The sequence below is a fragment of the Agelaius tricolor genome, unplaced genomic scaffold, assembly GCF_023055355.1.
Source record: "Agelaius tricolor isolate 1412-34295 unplaced genomic scaffold, bAgeTri1.0.p SCAF_4, whole genome shotgun sequence".
Lineage (NCBI taxonomy): Eukaryota > Metazoa > Chordata > Aves > Passeriformes > Icteridae > Agelaius > Agelaius tricolor.
This window is the reverse complement of record NW_027269264.1, coordinates 44,886,366-44,892,557: the sequence shown is the minus strand read 5'-3', so window position 1 is coordinate 44,892,557 and position 6,192 is coordinate 44,886,366.

Here is a 6,192-nt window from a genome sequence, read left to right as displayed (position 1 = left end):
AACGGACCTCCGAAATCTCTATTTGCAATAACCTTGTGTGAAAAGTGCATATTATATGGCTCTAGCAGATATTTACTATATTTATTATGTTGTATTGATTAGTAGTGCTGTATTAACATTTTAATGGTATGATAAATGTAGTTTTGTAGTTAAAATAGAAACTATGTATGTGGGATATTTTTTTTTAAAGAAAGGAATGAGGTACTCGCACCGGATAGCAGCCACAGGACACGTAAATCTTTCAGAGAAAGAGAATTTATTGCTCCATTATCAGAAGAAATGAACTTATTCCCGCCTCACTCAGCCCTGAAGACGCCGTCAGGATTAAGGGGAAGAAGCTGACGATGACCAGACAGAATCCTGTGTTTGAATGGAATTTATGCTTCATGTATAAGGTGTATGAATATGCAATAGGCTATTGCTTTTAAGGGTTAATCCTCTGTTAATGGGTGTCCTTTCTTGGGCTTATTTTGCCCAGAAACAGGGAACCGGACTGTCCGTAACTCTTTGGTTTTTATTGTCTCGTATTGTCCTAATCTCGATTGTTCAATTTTTCATTACTCTAATTATATTACTAGTTTTATAACCATTTTATTACTATTAAACTTTTAAAATTTTAAAAACAAGTTGGCATTTTCCACATCTTGTAAATAAATCTGTTTGTTCTCCTCAGTTCTTCTTCCCACATCCAGACCTTGTTATAGGAATACAAAGTAGGAGTCTCCACTCCACCTACCTTGACCACGTATCCTGCCCTCTGGCTTGCCTTGCCTACCATTCACACCTCTCATTCACATTGCATTTAAGCCACTAAATTGCCTTCCATTCCATGCACTGGGTATTTTCTATATACCAAAGACCATACTTCTTTTTTTGTTCACTATAACTGAATTAATTTTTTTATTCACATTTCAACTCCACATTGAAAGAAGGACATAAACCTGGAGAAGAAGTGACTATTGGATGGGTATTTCCAAATGGAGAGATTATCAATTGAAGAGGAATGTTATGGGCAACTCCCATGCCTTTACTTCCTTTCCCTAGTACTCCAGACTAAGACTAACTCCAGACTACTTCAGACTAGCTGAATGATTAAATCTAAAATGGTTTCTCTTGCCTACCCTACACACAGCCCCTGAACATGTTTGCAAATAGATAAATACATCAGACAGCAAGAAATTTTGGACAATTTTATTATAGTAATGGTCTTAAATCCAATTCAGAGAGCCTTCAATATTACTTATGTTATAGTCATTAATTTAACAGTTGGAAACCAGAAACTCTGGTCTATGTAAAAATTGTATATTTAATTAAATTGTATATTTAATTAAATTAATTTTTAAATTAAATTAATAATTAAGTTGTATATTTAATTAATTAAATTCCTCTATGGTAATGGCATAAAAAATTTTGAAGGGAAGTAACCCTGAGGGGTGTTCCCGCTCAAGGGAGAAATCTTCATACTCTCACTCTGGAAAGGGAAGGGACGTGTCAGAAGTGTGTCCATTAAACAGTGGGACTGAGCTCTAATAGTATATAAACCACACATATAAAATGATTGTCAGTCAGATGTTTCTAGGTCACCTGTGTCAGCTCATCAGCCTTTAGCTCAGCAGATTTACTTCAGTTACCATAATTTGTGGGTTCCTTTCTCGGGAACTCGGCCACATCCTCATCAGTGCCAATTTCTGGCAGGAAATATTGTTTTTCACATCCTCAGGATGTTTAACTTTGAACAGTTGAGTCACGCTGGTCTCAGCATTCTTCAACACCAAAAGCAGTGTGACACCCCTCCGCCATCCACCTCTGATAACTTCTGCTAACAAGACAAAGTTTGAGTGGTTTTATCCAACTTAGAGCATCCTGCTATGCTACAATAGTAACATTACACTACACTACAATAGAATTGTACAAGCTCTGAAGTGTAATTATAAAAATTATTTGGTGTTAGAACTTTGGCTCTAAAAATTTTGTACATTACAAGTAATAAACATGCACACAAATCAGAATACAAAACTACAATAAACATAGTTCATGATCTGAGATTTTGGGGAAAAACAGTTATTGTCAGGCTATCAAATTTCAGGGTGGGATTGGATAGCAATCTAACATCAGGAAAGGAAAAATTCTCTTTTGTGATGCAAAAAGCATTACTTTAACCTTTTGGAAACATTCATTGTAGTATGAGGAGAAAATTATGTGTTGAGTATCACACTGGGAAAAAAAAGAATGGATTAAGCCATAGCTAGATGAAGAGGGAAAAATTATTTGGGATATCTGCAGAGCTTGTTGTCTTGATACCAAAAGATTACAAGCTAATTTTGGCTTTAACTCAAGCTGTTGTCCTGACCATGACAACACAATGAGAATTCAAAAAGCTTTACAGGTCTATACTACAAAACTATATCATTTCATGAATTACTAAGTAATCTCTTAATCACTTAGACACCAGAACATTTTAGAAAATGAAAATAAATGAACTGTTAAAGTCAGACGGGAACTAGACTGTAGAAGTCATTCATTACTTTTATATTTGCAGACAAAAGTGAGTATTACCAAAATATTTTGTCCATTTGTACTGTGACTTTTATGCTTATATCACTGCATTCGGTTTTACTCAAAGTTCTTTGTTACACCTTGAGCATTTAGTTGCTTTTAAAAAAAGAATAAAAGCATAAAATCTACAATAAAGTCTCCCAGGTGAGTTAAATCAAGCATAATCTAGGTCAAGCCTTATAGTAAGATCACAATGGATTCATATTTTAATATTTTATATACTTATGTACAATACATAAGTATTGTACATAAGTATATCAAATATTAAAATATTAATCCATACTTATGTACAATGCATAAGTATTGTATACTTACATACATACTTATGTATAATACGTAAGTATTGTACATAATATATAAGTGTACATAATTAAACCTACACATCTTACTTGAGCTTTACTCAGTGTGAAGGTAGTGATAAACACTTTACAACACTAATCAGCAGCACTGCTTCCTCTCTCGCCTTTTGCATGTTAGACTCGTATTGGAAGACTGAGCTTTTTTGGCCAACAGCACAACTTTGAGTAACGTATTGTTAGGGTGTGGGGTGCAGGTTGTCCTCTTAGAATAGCTGTAGGAACAAAACATACCAGAGGAATTCCTCCATGAGTCTTTGAGGCCAACTTACTTTCTGATAGCCTCTCCATTACACTCTTTATCTTGAAAAGCCTGTGCACTACTTTAAAAACACTTTTTCTGTTTGATAATTCACACTGGGCATGCCTCTACTTTTAAAACAGAATTTTAAAACAAAAAATGAACTCAAAGCTGACTTAATGATTTCTGTCAGTTATCTCCATAATCTTATTTTGAGACAGAAAATTGCTGCGAAGTTCCCCTAGTACAGTTTATTTCTTTTAAATGTAAATTGTTTCTATATTTTCAATAATTTATTCCCACATGTGGGAAGACTCAAGATACTCTAGTGTAAATAGAGCTACTACTCTGTGGAAACACCCCCAGCTCTGTTACCCAGGGCATTACAAGTGCCACCAGTGTGGACACCCAGCTCGTGTGCCCTTTGTGACACACAGGGAGCCAGTGCTTGTGTGGTTCAGGGACACAGCAAGGCTTTCCTGACATAAGTCTGCCCAGACACTGCAATGCCATCAGGGCCCTGGACAGTTCAGGGCCAGCAAGGAGACCGGGAGTGGTAGATGATGTAATAATTAGACAGTACAAGATAACAAAGGATTGAAGACAAAAGGGAAAACATTCTTAGCTTTACTAACAATATGAAAGGGGGAACGTTAATGCGGATTGTTTCTACTAGCTGGCATTAAGACTTCCTTGGCATCATTGGTGCATTTTGCAAACAGGCACATCCTTCTTGCCCTTTTCTCTTTGACTTCTGACTCTACATTACCACTGAATGTACATTTCTTCCTCAGGCACTCAGCACTATTTCCACTTTCCCTCTCCTCCCTCTAAAAGAGTATGTTTTGCCCAGCTCTAGGCTTCTATCTCTTCCGCTGTTTCTAGCTTCTAAGTTGAAGACACTGCAGAAATCACACAATCAGAGAATGGTTTGAGTTGGAAGGCACCTGTAAAGATCCTCTAATCCAACCTGCCCTGCAATTAGCCAGGACATCTTCAACCAGACCAAGCTGCTCAATCTGTCCTGAAACACTCCCAGGGATTGTGAGTATATAGCTTCTCTAGGCAGCTGTTCAAATGTCTCAGCAGCCTCAAAGAAAAAGACTTCTTCCTTTTACATAGCCTGAATCTACTCTCCTTTAGTTTAAAACCATTACCCCTTGTCCTGTAACTCCATGCCCTACTAATAGGTCTGTCCCCATTTTTCTTCCAGGTCTCCTAAAAGTATTGAGCGGCTTCCTGAAGCCTTCTATTCTCCAGGCTGGACAATCCCACCTCTCTGAGTTCATAAGAGATGTGCTACAGCCCCCTGCATCTTCTTTGTGACCCTTCTAAGGGCATGGTCCAACAGAAACATGTCTTTCCTGTTCTGGGGACCCCAGAGGACCCCAGAGCTGAATGCAGCACTCTGTGATGAAGTCTATAGATGGAAGGACAGAGGGGCAGAATCACTTTGCTTGACCTGCTGGCCACACTGCTCTGGATACAGCCCCAGATGTGGTTGGCTTCCTGGTTTCTGGGCTGCAAGTGCACATTGCTGGCTCATGTCCGGCTTTTCAAGCACCACTACCCTCAATCCTTCTTCACAGAGCATCTCTCAATCCCTTCATCTCTCATCTCAGCTGGCATTTGCCTTGTGTGCAGGACCTTACATTTGCCCTTGCCGAGCATCTTTAAATTCACATGGGCCAGCTTGATCTTGTCCATGTCCTGCATGGTGTCCTGTCCCTTGGACATGTCACAGCTGGACCACTCAGATAGTGCAAAGTCTCAGAGGGTGCACTCAATCCTACTATGTCATTGATGCCATGTTCACTGTGGGGGAAGTTACACTTTGACCTTCTCTTATGGCTCACATGCCTACAGAAGCCCTTCCTCTTCCTTTTACATCCCTTGCCAGGTTTGCTTTAGCCACACGTTGCCTTCCCAGCTCTATCTTGTCACAACTGAGCTATGTCCCCATGCTCTTTCCAGGATACCTCCTCCTGCTTCCCTGCCTGTTTATTTCCTTCTCATCGCCCTTCAGTTTGGCGAGCAGGTCTTGACTCAGCCATGCTGTTGGCTTTCCTTCCCTGGTTTCTTGCAGATGGAGATTGAGAGCTCCTGCTCCCTGTGGAATGCACACTTCAAGATCTGCCAGCTCTGTTCCATTCCCACGCTGAGGGCAGTGGGTTCCATGGACTAGCTCCTAGAACCTAAGAATTGCTGAACTCTCCTGCAGGGAGATGCTCATGCAGCCTGCTGTTGTGCCAGGGAGCTCTAAGGGCCTCACTTAGGACCACTCCTTTTAGGGTTGCAGGATGACTGACTTTAGTCCTCAGGCAGTTTCCATATTGGCCGCCATCCAAGGCAGTAATTACTGGAAATTTTCTGAAGTCTGTAACCATAATGTTGTTCCTCTCAGGCTGTTTCAGGCAAGTAACATTCCTAGGCTATCAGGGGCTGACTTACTGTCTCTTGTCACCTTCCTTGGCTAGGCAACAAAGGCCCTGCTATGGACAGTTTCTGCTAAGTTCAAGGGCAGTTTTGGTGGGGGAGAGGGGGTGGAGAAGGTGTTTGAAGACGTAATACATCACCACACAAGGATTTTTTACCAAAGGCAATCCATCTTACCCCACCGTAGTCACTGAACACCTCTCTGCCTTTAAGAAACCTTCATCCAATACACTTCTAAAAAGTGAGACTTGTACACTGAACAATAGGATATGTAATTTTTGATGTAATTTGGACTACACCATCTATCAGTCTGAAGGATGCAAAACTCACACATTACAGACTGGGTATGACAATAGTACTGTATACATAAAGTATACAGTAAGCATTATGCAGAGGTTCACTAGGTAACGCTCAAGTTAAAATGCCTAATGAGATTTCAATAAAAGATTATACACTAAGCAACCAGCAAAGCAGCCTTTCAGTATTGAACCACACACTACAAAGAACAGAAGGGCATCAAAATCTATTTCCTGTACAATGCAAATATAACTGACACATGAAGTACACAATCCTTTCTGAACAGGACAAAAAACCCACAAAAAA